The 20,826-nt window shown below is 37.6% G+C and overlaps 1 protein-coding gene across 8 annotated transcripts in view; it reads right to left on the minus strand.

The window, feature by feature from the left end:
* The window catches only part of LOC134351033 (microtubule-associated protein 4-like), a 317,873-nt gene that overhangs the window by 121,312 nt on the left and 175,735 nt on the right, over nt 1-20,826 (minus strand). The gene's annotated exons all lie outside the window — the stretch shown is intronic.

Genomic DNA, 20,826 nt, shown 5'->3' on the forward strand with positions numbered 1-20,826 from the left:
CTCAAACGCATTATCACATCCAGATGTTTAATCACCATTCTCGCAAGGATCAACTTCACCTACATTTTCCTATCTTAACATCACTACTTTGTCTCCATCTCCCATCTTCAGTAATTTTTTCCCTATACTTATGCTCCAAAATTCATTCACATCTCTTCTCACTCCTTTTACAAATCCTTCCAAATTCATCACCTTTCCTAAAATTTCATCTTTTATTACAACTAAATAAAATGTTTTCATCATTTTGAGTAAAAGTTCTTCATTCAGTGATTAGTTATGGAGTAAGTTAAACTCTAAGCAGCAGACTAGGTAAAACCCATTTATACACCTTCTACTGTACCATTCCTCAACTTCTGTTCCCCCCCCCCCATTAACCTGAAAAATTAATGCTCTAGTGAGCCTGCAAACTTCTAATTCATAATATTACAAATAAAACTAAGATTACAGATGTGTCAAGTTCAGGTATCAGAGTACTAATCTGCTTATGAAAGCTGCTTTTTAAGATGTAAATGGGGGGGAGGAGATAAATAGGGGGTGGGCAACATGGATCTGAAGGTGCAACTAAGGTGCACTTCACCTTAGGTGTTTGTATGCCATGTCTATAACTTAAAAGCAAGGTTTTGTTTTGGTATCTGAAAAGGATTTCTCCGTCAAGCATCGCAAAAACAAAGAAATTTTACATATATTGGTACTCTTACCGAGGAATTACCAACACTGCATTTTGAATGTATTTCTCTGTGTAAAAAGAATCTCCTTATGAAAGATGATTAAAATTATAAGCTCTCATGTTCTTACATTCTCCACAGAAAACACCAGCAACTCTACTGCTAATGCAAGTGTCCAAAATATAGCTCCAGGTACTATACTGTATTATTCTGCAATTGCACATATCCACTTATAGTCAAGCTTTATAGAATTTCTTCAGCTTTCCTCATATGCCTCTGTAAAATGACCTGAACTCCATTGTAGAGATGCACTAAGCTTGTTCAAAGCCAAAGTGGATAAATTAAAGTTACCAAACTACTCACCCAAATCAAGGTTAAGAAATATTTTAATAGAGGATATTTTTCTATTTCCAAACTAAATGATCTCTATATAAATTTTCGGAATTAAAGATGACTAACTCTAATGTCACAGTAGACAGGAGATGTATCTGCTGCCTGATTACAAGTGTCCCCCGCTTTTCGAACGTTCGCTTTACGACATCTCACTGTTACAAAAGACCTACATTAGTTACCTGCTTTTGCTAACAGAAGGTGTTTTCACTGTTATGAAAAAAGGCAGCGCACGGGAAAAGCAGCCAACCTCCTCCCCCGGAACTTCATTCTAGCTGGCATTGCTTAAACACGTGCCTGTGAGCATCTGTTTGCAAGATGAGTTCTAAGGTATTGGAAAAGCCTAAAGGAGCTCTTAAGGGTGTTACACTTAGCGTAAAACTAGACATAACTTAAGCATTTCGATCGTAGTGAACAAAGTAAGGACAAAGTGAGTTTGGCTTGTGGAAGCTGACGAAGATGATGTGAAGAGGTTTTGGCATCCCATGACCAAGAACTGGTAGATGAAGAGCTGATGCAACTGGAAGAGGAAAGGATAACAATCAAAACTGAATGCAGTAGCGAACAGACTGAAAGTGAAGTCGTCCAGGAATTGAACGTGAAGCAAATGCATGAGATGATAGAAAAATGCACGAGGCTAGCAGATAAGCATACTGTCGTTTTTCAAGCCTTCCACATCAGCCACAGCAGATGACGAACCCTGACCTTCGACATCGAGGCAGGCAGACATAGAAGAAGGTGACCTGCCTGCCCTGATGACACCCCAGTGTCCCACGACCCCAGCCCCCGGGCCGCGGACCGATACACTGCTGCGGAGAATGCAGCAGTAGCCGGGGCGCACCCAACACATCATTAAGAAAAAAGACAAAATAAATAAACTAATTAATTAGGTGCTGCCCGGCACGTAAATGTCAGCCCAGATCAGAGGCGATTGCCGAATGCGTCGCCTCTGATCTGGGCCGACCTTTATGTGCCAGGCAGCACCTAATTAATTAGCTTGTTTATTTCGGCCTTTTTCTTAAAGATATGTTGGGTGCGTCCCGGCCACCGCTGGACCGCTGCATTCTTCACGGATCGGTATCAGTCGGCAGCCCAGAGGGTGGAGACCACTGCACCACCCCAACCTCCGACGACTCAGCCTAACACACCATCATCAGTGTGCTCGGCGCTGTCTTCCCGATTCCCATAAGTGATACTACACTGTAGATACATTATTTCTACTTTATATAGGTTGTGTATTTATCATATCATTCCTGCTTTTACTATATGTTACTGTTATTTTAGGTTTTGTGTGTTATTTGGCATGATTTGGTAGGTTACTTTTTGGGTCTGCGAACGCTCACAGATTTTTCCCATATAAATAAATGGTAATTGCTTCTTCACTTTACGACATTCCAGCTTAGGAACCGTTTCATAGGAACGCTCTACCTTCGGATGGCGGGGGAAACCTGTATATTCTCTTACCCAAAGCTGCATTAAAGTCAACATGCACAAGTAACAATGTCAATAGCCAGAGCTTATGTTTATGCTTTTTTTTCTTTTTGATCTGTATGCCTGCTATACACTATTCAAATGCTTATTATTCAGGCATGAGGTCCAGTAGATTTACTTCCAATTTAATGGTCCACTCTACCACTAAGACACACTTTTCCCTTCATAAATTCATAGTACTAAGTTCTATTTATTCCCTTCTGTAGTTTAGAAACTAAGTCTTTTCGCATCATCCAGTTCACAAAAACATTATCCTTCCATCCTTCCACCCTTCCCCCAGCTTCCAAACATACTGCAAGTTCTCAAGAGGCACAAAGGCAGAAGGACAATGAAACAAAGCCACAGAGTCTGCTAATATCATGTCACTGGCTTGAAAGATATAGAAACACCTGCGATCTGGGATGAAGAACAGGATGTAATCCAGACTGATTAGGTCAATGTGCTACAATTTCTGTGCTATTTTAAATAAATATTTCTTTACTTATCAATGAGGAAATGGTTTGTATATTTTTTTCACAGGTTCCATTTACAACCCATGTAGAAAAAAAATGTTGATTAGATTCTGGTTATACCTCCATTTACAGACAACTCAATTATGCAATCCCTCTCATCAATCATGAAATACAAGTCGGAACCTCTGATTTACTTCAGATTTTAAGAAAAACTCAAGATATTTTACAATCAAAGTCACATTTATGTGCTTTAAGCAGGCTGAGAAGATAGCCAGCAGATTATAATTACAATAGTCAGAAAATGCTCAGATCATAAACAATCTCCATTCCAGATGTGCAAATGTCATTGTAAGTCTACAGCTATTAATCTCTGCTGAACGCACATTAATCAAATAGGGAGAGCTCTTTCATAACCACGGGCAATGATCAGAAACAGAATACACTCAACCGGACAACCCGAAATGCTTTATTAAGGCCTACTCAATTTTTAAGTCAGAATAAAATCCAAAAGACGAAGTGGTTCTACCCAGCCTGTGCTATGTATAATGATAACCATCTGGAACCATGTAAAATCATCTGACCACAAAACAGTCACTAAAAATACTCAGCCATGAGATGCGGATTTTTTTTTAAAAACACAGATCAAGAGTCTGCAAGCAGCATCACAAACCCACTGTTAGCTAGACATGTGGCTCAAAATTGATTTTTGTTTAATTGATGCATCACTAAACTAAGCTCTTATTTATCATATACCAGTATGGCTGGTGTGCATCATGTAAATAAGTAACTAATGTAATTTCACTTGGGTATGGATTTGTAACAACTCCAATACAAAGCAAATTTCAATGAAAATATTTCAAGATGCAAATCTAACTTTCTTGGTCTAAAGATGCTATATGACCTACTGAGAATTTCCTAACATTTTTTAAAAATCTAAAATTACAACTCCGACCAGATATGAACCAGATGGGTCTGTTTCCACACTTCTCAGGAATCTATCTCAAAGATCAGGCCAACATTTACACTAGAATTAAAAGTTAACTATTTCATACTACAATACAATCTGTAGGATCTTGCCACTCGTACGTGTGAAGTTGTTTCTGAATATAGGCCGAAAAGTATCCAACCCAGACAGAATAACTGGCCAACTACTAAAGTCCAGGGCTGATCAACTGGCCGAGTGTCCACTGAGAACTTTAATCTCTTGGTTCGGAAATGTGAAATACCCACCAGATTTAAGAAGGCTTCACATATCAATGTCTAAGAAGAACGTGGTAGCATGCCTCAATGACTATCATCCAGAAGCACTTACATCCATCGTGATGAAGTGCTTTCAGAGGCTGGTGATGAAACATATCAACGTCTGCCTGAGAAGTAACTTGAATCCACTCCAATTTGCCAACTGGCACCACGGGTCTACAGCAGATGCCATCTCAATAGCTCTTCATTCAACCCTGGAACATCTGAACAGCAAATATGCATACATCATAATGTTCTTTATTGACTAGAGCTTGGCATTCAATACTATCATTGCCTCTAAAATAATCAAAAAGCTTCAATTCCTAAGTCTCAATACCACCTTGTTCAATTGGATCCTCAATTTCTTCACTTGCAGACACCAGTCAGCTCAGAATGACAACATCTCCTCCACAATTCCCATCAGCATAAGTGCACCACAAGGCTGTATATTCAGCCCCCGCTCTACTCGCTTTACACTTATAACTGTGTGGCTAATGCCACTTTCAAGTTTATTGAAAACAACACTGTCGCAGGCCAGATCAAAGATAGTAATGAATCAGTATACAGGAGGGAGATTGAAAATCTGACTGAGTGGTGTCATAACAATCTCTTACACAATGTCAGCAAAACCAAGGAGCTAATTACTGACTTCAGGAAGAGGAAACCAGAGGTCAATCAGCCAGTCCTCATCGGAGGATCAGAGGTGGAGAGGGTCAGCAACTTTAAATTTTTCAGTATTATCATTTCAGTGTTATCATTTCGGAGGACATGTCGTTGGCCCAGCAAACAAGTGCAATTATAGAAAGAGCACAGCAGCACCTCTATTTCCTTAAAAGTTTGTGAACGTTTGGCATGACATCTGAAACTTTGACCAACTTCCATAGATGTGCAGTGATAAGTATATTGACTGGCTGCATCACAGTCAACATACATCACAATGCTGTAGGAAAACACCATTACTCTTGAATGGAAAATCCTACAAAAAGTGCTGGATACAGCCAAGTTCTCACAAGAAAAAACACATCCCATCATTAAGCACATCTACACGAAGCATTGTTGCAGGCATGTAGCATCCATCATCAGGGATACTACCATGCAGTTGACACTCTCTTCTCACTGCTGCTGTCAGGAAGGTGGTACAGGAGCCTCAGGACTCACACCACCAGGTTCAGGAACAGGGGTACCTCAACCATCAGACTCTTGAACCAAAGGGAATAACTTCACTTGCCTTGATCATTGAAATTTTACCACAACCTATTGTGACGAAAGAGGGTTACAAAAGTACACATAGACTAAGATGTTAACTGTCCTGCGCTAGCACCAGTGGGATCAACAGTTGATCTTCCACCTGTCTTCAGGAGAAAGAGATAAGTAAGACAATGGAGCAGCATTTGGAAATGTTAATGAAGAGACGAGAGAGTTTAACGGAAGGAGACACCGGTCTGAGTATTGTCAAGACCGGCTCCTTTTGAACCCTGAACTGTTTGAAGTGTGATGGACAGGCGATACCCCAGCAGGGAGATAAAAAGGGGCAGGTTCGCTAAGACACGACGCACACGACTCCACGAGGTAACGAGACCCTGAAAGCGGTGTGCCCCCCCCCACTAGTTGGTGGGAGTTGTTGGAGGTCTGGTCGCGGGACCAGCCATAGACGCACAGGGTGGAAAGGTACGGATCGGTGGGAACCTGGTGTGTGTGTCCGCCCTTGCCTGGGTGCTGGGTTCACCGCAGAAGAATGATCGTATCTGGAACGGAGGGGTCACAGTTGGTGACCTCAGAAGACATTACAAAGGGCTCGCCCGAAAGCTAACTGCTAGGAATATCAAAGGTCTGTTGAATCCGATTTGAATATCAGCATTTGCTCTCTCTCTCTCTCTCCAACGACACAACGGCGACTACTGCGAACTGAATTAAACTGAACTCTGTCACTTGTGATTGATCATGTTACCCCTAGACTGCGATAGAGCTTGATTGACCCTATTATCCTAGTTCTGTGTACATGTGTGTTTATTCATTGCTAACCTGTTGCATTTATATCCTTACTATTAGAGTACTGTGTTGCTTATTTCTTTAATAAAACTTTCTTAGTTCCAGTAATCCAGACTCCAATTGAGCGGTCCATTTCTGCTGGTTTGGCAACCCAGTTACGGGGTACGTAACACTATGCACTCAATTTCAAGGACTCATCATCACAAGCCCTTGATATTTATTGCTTATTTATTAATGATTATTATTTCTTTATTTTTTGTAGTTACACAGTTTGTCTTTTGCACACTGGTTGAAAGCCCGGGTTAGTTGGTCTTTCCGTCTATTATGGTTATTATTCTATTATTGTTTTACTGAGTATGCCCTCAGGGTTATGCATGGTGACATATATGTATCTTGATAATAAATTTACTTTGAACTTTGAACATTGCTGTGATAAGTCCTAACTGTGCTTCAAAAATCAATGGGTTTAAAGCTTGGAGTGTTTCTAAAGAAGTTGAATATGTATACAAATGCAAATTGTTTCTTCTTTTTCAGGAGAATATAAACAATATAGTATAGTTTACAGTTCAGCTGCAATGAGGACAAAATTCAAAGATAGTGCCAAAAAGTGCATAAATAGTCATCTGTGATGTACTTTTCATTTATCCTCTTCACGGATGCTGCCAGACATAGAAACATAGAAAATAAGTGCAGGAGTAGGCTATTCAGCCCTTTGAGCCTGCATCACCATTCAGTACAATCATGGTTGATCATCCAACTCATAACCCTGTAGCTGCCTTCTCTCCATACCCCCTGATCCCTTTAGCCACAAGAGCCATATCTAACTCCCTCTTAAGTATAGCCAATGAACTGGCCTCAACTGTTTCCTGGGGCAGAGAATTCCACAGATTCACCACTCTCTGTGTGAAGATTTTTCTCATCTTGGTCCTAAAAGGCTTCCCCTTTATCCTTAAACTGTGACCTCTCGTTCTGGACTTCCCCAACATCGGGAACAATCTTCCTGCATCTAGCCTCTCCAATCCCTTTAGAATTTTATACGTTTCAATAAGATCCCCCCTCAATCTTCTAAATTCCAGCGAGCCTAGTCGATCCAGTCTTTCGTCATATGAAAGTCCTGTCATCCCAGGAATCAATCTGGCGAACCTTCTTTGTACTCTCTCTATGGCAAGAATATCTTTCCTCAGATTAGGGGACCAAAACTGCACACAGTACTCCAGGTGTGGTCTCACCAAGGCCTTGTACAACTGCTGTAGTACCTCCCTGCTCCTGTACTCGAATCCTCTTGCTGTGAATGCCAGCATACCATTCGCCTTTTTCACCGCTTGCTGTACCTGCATGCCCACTTTCAATGACTGGTGTATAATGACACGCAGGTCTCGTTGCACCTCCCCTTTTCCTAATTGGCCACCATTCAGATAATAATCTGTTTTCCTGTTCTTGCCACCAAAGTGGATAACCTCACATTTATCCACATTAAATTGCATCTGCCATGAATTTGCCCACTCACCTAACCTATCCAAGTCACCCTGCATCCTCTTAGCATCCTCCTCACAGCTAACACTGCCGCCTAGCTTCGTGTCATCCGCAAACTTGGAAATGCTGCATTTAATTCCCTCGTCTAAACAACTGGGGTCCCAGCACTGAGCCTTGCGGTATCCCACTAGTCACTGCCTGCCATTCTGAAAAGGTCCCGTTTATTCCCACTTTTTGCTTCCTGTCTGCCAACCAATTCTCTAGCCACATCAATACCAAACCCCCAATACCGTGTGCTTATTGCCGTGACCTTCTGAGTTTTTCCCCAATGTTCTCTATTTTCAGACTTTAGACAAAGCAATGTAATCTCACACTTCCAGCATTGGCTTTTCCTCTCACTCCTGGTCTCATTCATCGCCTTCCACTTACAGTTTCTCCTCCAGAGACATCAGCTGCAATCAACAAACCAGAGATCCCTGCCAGCTGGCACAACTATTATCATTCAATCTCTCATCCTCTCACACAAATTTCTTCTGCTATCTTCTCTAAAATATATAAGCATATCTGATTTCTAAATCTTTGTACTTCTGATGAAAAATCTTCAATCTAAAAGAGGCAATTTCCCCCCCCCCAACAATTTTCCCTAATTTGCTATTTTCAGCGTTCTTTTATTTTGTCTTGGAACCCCTATCTTAGCTCTCATGTGTGATAACAGGACAAAGTGCATTTTGATATGTATATACATGTTGAAGAGCTGGAGTTTTTTTTCTGGAGCATATTTTCCTGCAGAATATTTACTTTTTTTCTTTTTAAATCTTTTTATTAAATAAGTATACAAAAAGGTAAGCCATATAGGCACTAATACACTGTTAGAATATAATAAAATTACAGGAAATAGTAATACAGAAAAAAAGTGATACAAGCAATGTAATTTAAACATAACATACTAAGGTAACATAATAGTATACTAATATATCTCAATAGAGAAAAGGAAACCCCCCCCCAAAAAAAACCCCACCGTGCAACTAACTAAAAGCAAAGCAAAGCAATGGGCTAACTTGGAACCAAGTAGAGTTAAAGAACTTAAAATCACGTCCTCAAACCCGACCTCCATTAAAAACAGTAAAAAAAAACAAGGGTATATAAATATGGAGCAAAAAAGAGAAGAAAAAAAAATTACATTAAATGAAAATATTGAATAAAAGATCTCCAGGTCTGTTCAAATTTAAGTGAGGAATCATAAAGATTGCTTCTAATTTTCTCCAAATTCAAGCATATCATCATCTGAGAAAACCAAAAGAAGGTGGTTGGAGCATTAAGCTCTTTCCAATGTTGTAAGATACATCTTTTTGCCATTAAAGTAAGAAATGCGATCATTCTACGGGCTGAAGGAGAAAGATTACTGGAAATTTTAGGTAGTCCAAAGATAGCAGTAATAGGATGAGGAGAGATATCTATATTCAATACCTTTGAGATAATATTAAAAATGTCTCTCCAAAAAGATTCCAGAGTAGGACAAGACCAAAACATATGAGTTAAAGAGGCTATCTGCCCCGGACATCTATCACAAAAAGGATTAATATGAGAATAAAAGTGAGCTAATTTATCTTTGGACATATGTGCTCTATGAACAACTTGAAATTGAATTAGGGAATGTTTAGCACAGATAGAGGAAGTATTGACTAATTGTAAAATCTGCCCCCAACCATCCACGGAAATGATAGACCCCAATTCCTGTTCCCAATCTACCCTAATCTTATCAAATGGAGCTTTCCTAAGTTTCATAATAATATTATAAATCATAGCCAATGCACCTTTCTGACATGGATTAAGGTTAATTATAGCATCTAAAATGTATGTAGGAGGAAGCATTGGAAAAGAAGAAAGTATAGTACTTAGGAAATTTCTAACTTGTAGATATCTAAAAAAATGTATACTTGATAAATTATATTTATTAGATAATTGTTCAAAAGACATAAGGGAACCATCTAAAAATAAATCCAAAAACCGTGAAATACCCTTAGTCTTCCAAATTTGAAAAGCACGATCCAAAAAGAGGGAGGAAAAAATATGTTACCTAAAATAGGAATTGCTAGCCCAAATTGGTTAAGATCAAAAAATTTTCTGAATTGACACCAAATACGTAAGGTATATTTAACTATCGGGTTAGATATCTGTTTGAGGCGTTTCAAATCAAAAGGAAGAGAGGAACCTAAAATAGAGCCGAGTGTATAGCCCTGAACAGATTGTAATTCCAATGCAACCCATTTAGGAATGGATAGTATATCCTGGTCAAGTAACCAAAATTTCATGTGTCGAATATTAATTGCCCAATAATAGAATCTAAAGTTAGGTAATGCTAAACCTCCATCTCTCTTAGCTTTCTGTAAATGTATTTTACCCAGTCTCGGGTTTTTATTTTGCCAAATAAATGAAGAAATTTTTGAGTCAACTTTATCAAAAAAAGATTTTGGAACAAAAATCGGTAATACCTGAAATATATATAGAAATTTTGGCAGAAAAAAATCTTAACTGCATTAATATGACCAATCAAAGTTAAATATAAAGAAAACCATTTAGATGAAAGTTGAATAATATGGTCAATTAAGGGTAAAAAGTTAATCTTAAATAAATCTTTGTATTTACAAGTAATTTTAATTCCAAGATATGAAAAATAATTATTAATCAATTTAAACGGAAAGTTATGATATAAGGGAAGTTGTTTATTAATCGGGAAAAGTTCACTCTTACTAAGATTTAATTTATAACCTGAAGAGAGACTAAATTGTGCTAATAACTCTAAAACAGCAGGGATAGATTTTTGAGGATTAGAAATATATAAAAGTGGAGAGTGTTTTTTTTCTACTAGAGAAAAATGCAAACCGAATTGGTAAAAATAATTTCCTATAATGTTAAGGGGGTTTTGAATCCAATTAAAAGAAATAAGATTATGTCTAAATTGAAAAAAGAGAGGGCACAAATAGCTTTCCTCTAGGAAACACATATGAGCCAATCTGAACATGGAAAATTAAAAAGAATGGGCTTTAGGCATGTATTTTATTCATCATATAAATTGAGTCACAAAAGAGGGGTAGCTACTTTAATATCAAGTACTCTTAATTATGAACATATTTCAGAGACTAGAGACAAAGAAGGACGGTTCGTAAAAATCACAGGAAGAATAAAAGGTACAGAAATAACATTGCTGAATGTTTATGCTCCTCCAGGTTGTGAATGGTCATTTTATAGACACATTTTTGACCTAATGGTCAGTTCTCAAGGGGTAGTAATTTGTGGAGGGGATTTTAATATTAGATTAAATCCTATATTAGATTCTTCAAGAATAGTTACTCAGAATAAACCTCTGACTTGGAAAGTGAATTCATTGATGGAGGAGTTGGGAATTATAGATGTCTGGAGGGAATTACACCCTACTAGTAAAGATTATACATATTACTCTTTCCCTCATTCAGCCTATTCAAAGGTAGACTATTTCTTTATCTTTAATACAGATAGACTCAGGATAAAAAACTGTAATATTGCAACAATTGATCTGTCAGATCATAGCCCAGTCTCTATGTCTCTAATCCTGGAAAGGAAAATGAGGAAAACACTATGGAGGCTAAACTCACATATACTCAATAACCCGAAAGTAATGGAGAGATTAAGGGGAGAAATCAAAGAATATCTAGACCTTAATGACACGGGAGAAACATCACCAGTGATCTTATGGGATACATTGAAAGCTGTACTGAGAGGGAAAATTATTTCCATTACCACTCACATGAAAAAAATCAATGCACAAAAATTAGCAGACCTTCAAGGAAAATTAAAACAACTTCAAGTTGTAGATAGCAACAAAAGTAATTCAAATCGAAAACAGGAAATTAGGAAATTGCAAAGTGAAATTGACGATATTTATACGTTGGAAACTCAAAGAAATTTTCTTTACCTGAGACAAAAGAATTATGAAGTAGGAGGTAAATCAGCTAGATTATTAGCATATAAATTACGAAAACAACAAGCAGACAATACAATTCATAAAATAAAGAATCCAAAGACGAAGCTTGTGGAGAGTACAATAGGGAAAATTCAAGAGAGTTTTGAAACATATTATCGAGAGCTGTACTCCCAACCCCGGGCCCCCAATGAGCCCTATATAGACAGGGTATTGAATTTTTTAGATCTACCTAAACTTACAGATTTACAAAATGAAAGTTTATTAGAACCAGTAACTGTCAAAGAACTGAATGTGGCCATCTCTAGGTTAAAGGCTGGAAAGTCCCCGGGTTCTGATGGGTTTACCTCAGAGTGGTACAAGTCCCTGAAGACACAGTTAGCCCCATTACTACTTAACACCTTTAATTGGATCTTGCAGAGAGGAGAAACTCCACCTTCCTGGAGAGAAGCGATTATTTCAGTTATTCCTAAAGAGGGTAAAGATAAACTAGAATGTGGCAATTATCGGCCAATTAGTGTTCTTAATTTAGATTACAAACTATTTACATCTATATTAGCGCGCAGATTGGAAAAGTTTTTACCTGGCCTAATCCACTTAAGACCATACTGGATTTATTCAACAAAGACAAACACAGGACAACATAAGGAGAACTCTGCACATATTAGAACAGGTTAATAAGAACGAGACAGAGACAATGGTAGTAGGATTGGACGCTGAGAAAGCTTTTGCTTCGGTTAGTTGGGCATTCCTATACAGAGTGTTAGGAAGATTCGGCTTTCAAGAAAAGTTTATTAAAGTAATTCAGACTCTATATGACAGCCTACAGCCCGAATTAAGATAAATGGGGACCTCTCTGACTCCTTCATCTTAGAGAGAGGCACTAGACAGGGATGCCCAATTTCTCCTCTCCTTTTTGCGCTATATATTGAACTGCTTGCCCAACTAATAAGACAGAGTGAAATCGTAAAAGGTATCAAGGTGGCAGGGATTGAACAGAAAGTGGCGTTATTCGCAGATGATGTTTTGGTCTATCTGAGTGAACCAGAAAAATCATTTATAGGATAGTTTACACTGTTGGATGACCTTGGGAAAATATCAGGTTATAAAATAAATGTAAAGAAACGCAGGTTATGTCCCTAAATTATACACCATCCAAAAAATTGCAGGATACATACGATCTTAAGTGGGAGGCTAAATCATTAAAATATTTAGGAATAACCCTGCCGAAGGATCTTTCAACACTGTCACAGGTAAATTATGGGCCATTAATCGCAGAGATAAAAGCAGATATGCATAGATGGAATCTTATCCCCTTTTTAAGTTTAAATTCAAGGATAAATACTATAAAAATGAATATTCTTCCTCGGTTATTGTATCTTTTCCGTACTTTACCGGTGGAGGTGGATGATAATCAATTCAGGGAATGGGACAAATGGATTTCCCGCTTCATTTGGCAAGGAAAGAAACCTAGAATTCGATATAACACCTTACAGTTAGGGAAGGAAGGAGGAGGTATGGTTCTTCCTTGCCTGAGAAATTATTTTTATGCCTCACAGATAACCCCTCTGTTATATTGGTATAATAGGGAATATAAGGCTAGATGGAAGGAAATAGAATTTGGATTAGTTGACAGTTTTCCTCTACAGTCCTCAATAGCTGACAAAGGATTGATGGCCCAGTTGGAAAAATTTAAAAACAGTTGGATAAATCTTACATTAAAAGTATGGCAGAAGGTGGTTAATTCATGTGGAATTAATAACATGTTAAAACTCTTTAGATGGTGTACATATGATACCGAATTCCTTCCCAACAGAGGAGATAAAAGATTTGAGCTATGGATAAAGAAAGGTCTTACAACCTACCTCTCATTTATAGATAAAAGAGTATTACAAAGTTTCCAAATCCTGCAGGACAAACATGGCCTAGAACATAATGACTTTTTTAGGTACCTTCAAGTATGAAACTATGTTAACCAGAGTTGTAGATATACAGACCTATCAACAGTAGAATTAGAATTTTTCAAGATACTGAATTCGGCTTGCAGTTCAATACCTAGTAAATCAGTTTCTCGATTATATAATGCACTCTCCCATGCTAAAAATGTAAATACACTGTATATTAAAGAGAAGTGGGAGAAAGAAGCGGGGTTGGTACTTTCAGAGGAGGCTTGGGGGAAAAATCTGCAGCTTTCAATGGTCCTCGACTAATTCTTTGACTTGGAGAGAACATTGTTGGAAAAACATTATAAGATACTTCAAGACCCCATTATCAGGAAAAATATAAAGATACAAATGTGATGTGTTGGAGAAGGTGCGGCTCCAAGGAGGCAAATCATTTTCATATTTTCTGGGATTGCCCTAAATTAAGTCTATTTTGGGAAGGTATTCATAGAACATTAGTTAAGGTACTTAGGTCCCAGATACCTCTGAACTTTGAGACGCTCTATTTGGGACATGTATTGTTCCTTGAACAGAAGGAAGATATAAAGTCGCTGCAGGCCCTCTTAGCGGCAAGTAAGAAATCAATCACTAGAAAATGGCTAAATCCAATACCGCCTACATTAGAAGATTGGTACGAAATTATCTTGGAAATATTTAAAATGGAAAAGTTGACTTACTCCCTGAGAATTCAAAAAGAAAAATTTTATCAAATCTGGAATAAATGGATTGAATATATAACCCCAATGTGAGCAGACTTTAGATGACTCTCCTAATGATTTATACTGCTCTTCTCATCAACACAGTAATATTGCTAACGTAAGCACCCCTAGTCTAAATGTCTGTTTTTTTTTGTTTTCTTTTGGAAAATAGAGAATTAACACAAGTAAAGGGAAAGATTTGGGAAAGGGATAAAAGAAAATGAAAAAATTAAGTAAATAAGTACATAGGGATTGGATAATTATGTCTGCAGGAGCAAGCATGAACAAATTAGGATATAAACACCTACAATGGTTGGTACATAGGCTTATATACAACATTTTGGACCAGTGGAAATGGTCCAGAAGGGTTATATGGAAACTATTATTACCATTTTTCTTAACAACTAATTCCATTACTTAGCCTAATAGGTTAGATTTACCACAGTACATAATTATCTATTTAAGTGTTTACTTTCCTTTTATATCATCTCAATGTGTACTTAAGAATGTATAAATAATTGTAGTTTTATACATATAAAAAAATGGAAAAGGTTATATGTGTGAAAAAAGTACATGATATTTGTGAATTCCTTATCCAAATAAAAATAAAATTAAAAAAAAAAGAAATATATAAAAGTAAGTCATCAGCATAGACTGATATTTTATGGGACTTTAAGCCCCGAGTTATCCCAGTAATATTTGGAGATTCTCGAATGGCAATTGCAAGAGGTTCTAATGCAATATCAAATAATAAAGGACTAAGAGGACAACCTTGTGAGTACCTCGAAAAAGAGGAAAAAAAGGTGAGCTTAGAGAGTTAGTATGGACCGAGGTCACAGGAGAATGATATAACAGTTTGATCCAGGATATAAATTTCGAGCTAAAATTAAACATTTCAAGCACCTTAAATAAGTAAGGCCATTCTACTCTATCAAAAGCTTTCTCAGCATCTAAAGAGATAACACACTCAGGAACATTTTGTGAGGGGGTATAAACAATATTTAACAGTGTGCGAATGTTATAAAAAGAGTAACGACCTTTAATAAAACCTGTTTGGTCTTCCGAAATAATAAAAGGAAGTACTTTTTCTAATCTGTTTGCTAATAACTTAGAAAAAATTTTAGAATCAACATTTAATAAAGATATTGGTCTATAAGATGCACATTGAGCAGGATCTTTATCCTTCTTTAATATTAGAGAGATTGACGCTCTATTGAAAGGTTCGGGAAGTTTACCAAGTTTTAATGAAGCTTCGAAAACCCTACAGAACCAAGGGATTAATGAAGGTGCAAAACATTTATAAAATTCTACGGTAAACCCATCAGGGCCAGGAGCTTTCCCCAAGTTCATAGAGGAAATAACATTCTTAATCTCATCAGTGGTAATGGGAGTATCTAGCATAACCTGTGAAATCTCAGGGAAGTCTAGGTTATCTAAAAAATCATTCATATATTTAGAGTCTCGAGGAGACTCTGATTGATATAAGGAAGAATAAAAATCAAAGGAGGTTTGATTAATCCCCGCATGATCAAGTATCAGTCGGTCATTTTGATTATAAATCTGATTAATTTGAGATTTAGCATAATTAGACTTCAATTGGTTAGCCAACAGTTTGCCAATTTTGTCACTGTGTACATAAAATTCACTTCTTGTTTTCTTTAATTGGTTTACAATCGAGGACGAAAGTAATAAACTGTGTTCCATTTGAAGTTCAGTTCTTTGTTTATATAACTCCTCAGAGGGAGCTGTAACATATTTCTTATCAATTTCCTTAATCTTGTCCACAATTACCAACTCCTCCTGCTTCAGCTTCTTCCTCAAAGCAGCAGAATACGAAATAATCTGACCATGAATATAAGCTTTACAAGTATCCCAAAGAATGTTCACAGAAATATCCTCTGTATAGTTGATTGTAAAAAAAAGATCAATCTGTTCATTCATAAAGTTAACAAAGTCCGAGTCCTGAAGCAACAGCGAATTAAAACGCCATTGTCTATTATTTTGTGTATTGGCCTAAATTTTAATAGAAAGCTTAAGTGGAGCATAATCCAAAATGGTTATAGTCATAATCACATTTAATCACTGAAGAAATAAGACAAGAGTCAATAAAGAAATAATCAATTCTTGAATAGAAATGATGAACATGTGAAAAAAAAGAAAAATCTTTTTCCTGAGGATGCAAAAAACGCTAAATGTCCGTCGACCCAAAATCAGAGAGGAATGAATTAATCAAAGTTGCAGATTTATTAGGTAAGGTCCATAGAGGAGCCGAACGGTCCAAAGCTGGAGATAAACAGGTATTAAGATCTCCGCCCCAGATCAATGAAAACTCATTCAAATTCAGGAACTGATTGAATAATGATTTATAAAATTCTGGACAGTCCATATTGGGAGCATAAACATTAACCAAAACTACCTTTTTTATTAAATAGTAGACCACTAACCAGTAGAAATCTACCATTCGGATCAGAGATAATATCATGTTGTATAAAAGTAACTGAGGAGTCTATAAAAATAGAGACGCCTCAAATCTTAGCGTTAGAGTTCGAATGAAACTGTTGGTCCTTCCAGAATTTAAAAAAACGTAATCTGTCCCCCCCTCCGCACATGGGTCTCTTGTAAAAATAAAATTTGTGCTTTAAGTCTCCGGAACACTTTAAAAACTTCTTTCCTTTTAATAGGATGGTTAAGACCATTAGTATTCCAGGAGACAAAATTAATAATACACTCCATAAACCCTAAAGTCAACCCGCAACAAGGAGGATTGACGATAGGCTCAACCCACGAACCCGGAAAGGGAACAGAACAAATAAGAGATACCGGGAAGGAGAACGCAACCAATACTTCAATAGTATACATAGCCCATGAAGAAAAAAACTAAAACGTGAAGCCCCTCCCACCACCCTCACCCCATGACCCCAAGGCTAAATCTAACACAGACCAGCCAGAAAGAAGCAAGCACTAAAACTACCCCCATGACTTCCGATAGATGCTCCCTAAAAAAAAGTGTAAATATAAAAAAGATCAGCTAGTTATAAAACAGTAAAAGAATAAAAAAAGTAAATCAATTAAAACAAACACTTAATATAACAGAGAAAAAACCAGAAAATATAAAAACCACAACAAACCCCAGAACCTATGAATAAACAAAAAAAGAAATGAAATTATTAACATAAACTAGTTATGAAAACCTACAAAAAAAAGATTTAAAAACTACAAAATTTAAAGCCTCAAAGGAAATACGTAGAATGACGTTGAGGGAATAACCACCCAGAATCCCCTGGGAAAAAGAAAGGAATGACGCAGATAGAAAGAAAGTTTAGCAACCATATTAATTAATCAAAAATAAACTTTTCTGCCCATATAAGGCAAAAAAAATTAAGGCTGACAAATTCACGACCTCCGATCAAACGGAGATAGTTAAAAATTACGATTAAGATGTCGAAGGTGAAAATTGATCCAGATAATTCTGGGCATCCGATGGAGATTCAAAAAAAACGGAGGGCTCCATCCAACGTACGAATCCTTAGACGTGTTGGGTAAAGCAGCGCTGGTTTTAAATCCATCTTGTAGAGTTCCAACATCACAGATCTGTAACGAACCCGCTGATCCCGAATTGATTTGCTGAAATCCTCCACGAATCGGAACTTCAGATCCAAAAAATCAATGTAACCTTTAGATCGAACGAAATGAAACAGTTTCTCCTTGTCTTGAAAGTAATGAAAACGTAAGATGACATGTCGAGCTTTATCTGACTTAGACGAATATGATGGAACTCTGTGAACACGATCCAGTAACGGTGGTTGGTCAGGAAATACAGTAGGAAATGCATCTTTTAAAAGTTGAGAAAAATACTTCATAGGGTTATCAGATTCAACAGCTTCACGCACCCCGATCATTCGAAGATTCTGCCGTCGCATTCTGGATTCTAAGTCAGAGTTTTTAAAGGTCAGAGAGTCAAGTTTCTTCTTCATTACATTAATTGTTTCTTCAATTTTCTCCATCTTGAGTTCATTTTGTTGCGTGGATTTTTGAAGATCAGATATAGCCGACTGATGTTCCGTAATAGATATTTGTATCTTATCGATTGAATCGGCAATTTTCTGAAATTAATTGAAATTTCCGCACGAATCAGCTCCGTAATAGAGGTTGAAATTTCCCTTTGAGTTAGATCCGATATAGCTTTCAAAGTCACCGGTGGTTCAGTCAGAGGAAAATCGGTACCTTTCGGTCTAACCGGAGGTTTGCCGTCCTTCCCGTTTTTTCCATTCTTAGACATAGCAGACCTTAAAAGCATCTGATTATCAAAGAGCCCAATTTATTTCAAAATATTGTAAAAGTCGATGCCTTAATGGTTAATTAAAATATAGCTGATCATAAGAAGAAAAACTCAGAGGTAATGGAGCGAGTCAAGAACACGACTTCACTCCATGAGCTCTACCGGAAGTCCTCAGAATATTTAAAGAGAAATTCAATAAGCTTGTTCAAAATAATGAAGAGCTCTGACACACTAACTAGTGAGAAATAATCTCCTCCAGAAAAGAACTCAGCAACCAGATGCCATTGATTTAAAATAATTGGCCGAAGAACTAAAGAATTACTTTCATGCAGAATGGTGTTAGAATGTATTACACACCGCCTGAAAAGAATTTCTGAAGTCATTTTTCCTCTTAACTTGATAAATTTGGAAGAATTCTGAGAAAAATGTAGAGGTGCTGGAATAAATTGAGCAGTTCTGTTAAAGCTCTTGCACAAGTCCAACTGACAAAATGCACACCTTGAAGATCTGTAAGATTCAATGATTAATTTAAATTTCTACATTAAGTACAGAATTAGGCCATTTGGTCGCTCAAGTCTGCAACACGTTTCAACAAGATCAGCGATCAAACTACAGATTCACGACCATCATCCTGTCTCCTGTATCTGCTTGGAGCTATCATCTCTTTGCGGGCCATGCTGTCATACAGTTTTGTTGTTCCCGTCTTCTCCATGTTATTTTTCCCTTTCCTAAATCTATGATATCACCTGCCATTGTGTGTCTAATCCTAGGACAGTACCCTCATTGTTTGGGCACACTCAAAAATCCGCAAGAAGATGCACTCCCTTAATTTCAAGTACCTGAGGCTTACTCTTCTTTCTCCTCATTGTTCCACGTCCTGCACTGATAATTAAATCAGCTCTCCAGTCATAGGCAAAGGTAGATCAATTATCGATACTGACAACCCTATGTCCACTAACATTTCACTTTGCCAGCCTCCTAATAAATCCTTTGTGCACATCCATGGGTGACCAGTACTGACAATGAATGCTGCAGTCAGCTGTTTGTTTGAACTGGATACTGTTCTCACTAGCTCTATAATCTGATCATCAGTCAAATCGAATGGAGAGAGTGCTGCTCTGGTGTCTCCCTGTTTTGGTGAGTGACTCTCAAACCTTTCTCTCTTTTAAGGATACAGTCTCCAACTATAGCCTAGGGGCCACAGCTTTATCATATCATCTAATTTACCCTTCAATGGCTACTCCAGCACTCCCTTATTAGGTGTCCTGGTCGCTGGCTCAGAAACCACATACTCTGCATCTTCACAGTAGCCACATTCACTACAGCCACTTTATGACTTCTTTTCCTCCTCCTTTGATCTATCTCCCCAGCCCATGATACTACTGCGGGTAGGTCGATCCCACTGTTACTCCCAGATATAAAACTTCCTAGTCGGATGAGCTCAGGCCTTCCTTCAGCATTTTCAGGAAGACAGGATCAGCCCTCCATGGATTGACCAACCCTGAGTATTCTTCATCTGCTCGATATTCACACTCTGCATAATCCATGGCAGATTCATCAGCTCTCTGAACCACTGACATTATCATTCCCAAGTTACACTCACTTCCCCCTTAAAGAAGCAAAATCTTTCATCATTATTGGCATTCCCAGTGGTTGCCCATGTACCATCCTGCACTCCCTAGGCCGTACCATCCTACATGTTCCTCAGGCATTTCGCTTTTACCAACTCATGTACAAACGTTTGTATAACTTTTGGGTGCATTTGGTGAATTTCAATAATTTCTTCAAGCTCGTGACAGAATTTTGAAATCCCATAGCAATCTCAAGTGAGGGCAGCTCTGAAGAATGTTCTGCTTCTCATTGGGGAATGAAGGGTATGTGAACAGTGGGAATTGATGCTTATGGCTGGCTGGAGTCACTGCGATTCTCAACCTGCCATTGCCTGACCTCAACAGGTGCCATCTCAACAGATATACCTGGGTATAACCTCTCCTTACATATTTTTACATTAATTCCCACACTACGCAAAATATTAGGGATGGATAAAAATTAAACAGTACATACTTAAAACCACGGAGTACGTATTCTGCAATCTTCCACTTCTGTGCCGCCGAACTCATGATGCTGGTAGTATTCCCTTTCATATAAAAGTCTATACCGTAAAGTTTAAAACTTATTCTTAAAAACACTAACACACTACAAATAAGTACACTGCTATAGAGTATCCTGAATGAGCATACCACACTCCT

This window comes from Mobula hypostoma, chromosome 1 (assembly GCF_963921235.1).
Source record: "Mobula hypostoma chromosome 1, sMobHyp1.1, whole genome shotgun sequence".
NCBI classification, from domain to species: Eukaryota; Metazoa; Chordata; class Chondrichthyes; order Myliobatiformes; family Myliobatidae; genus Mobula; species Mobula hypostoma.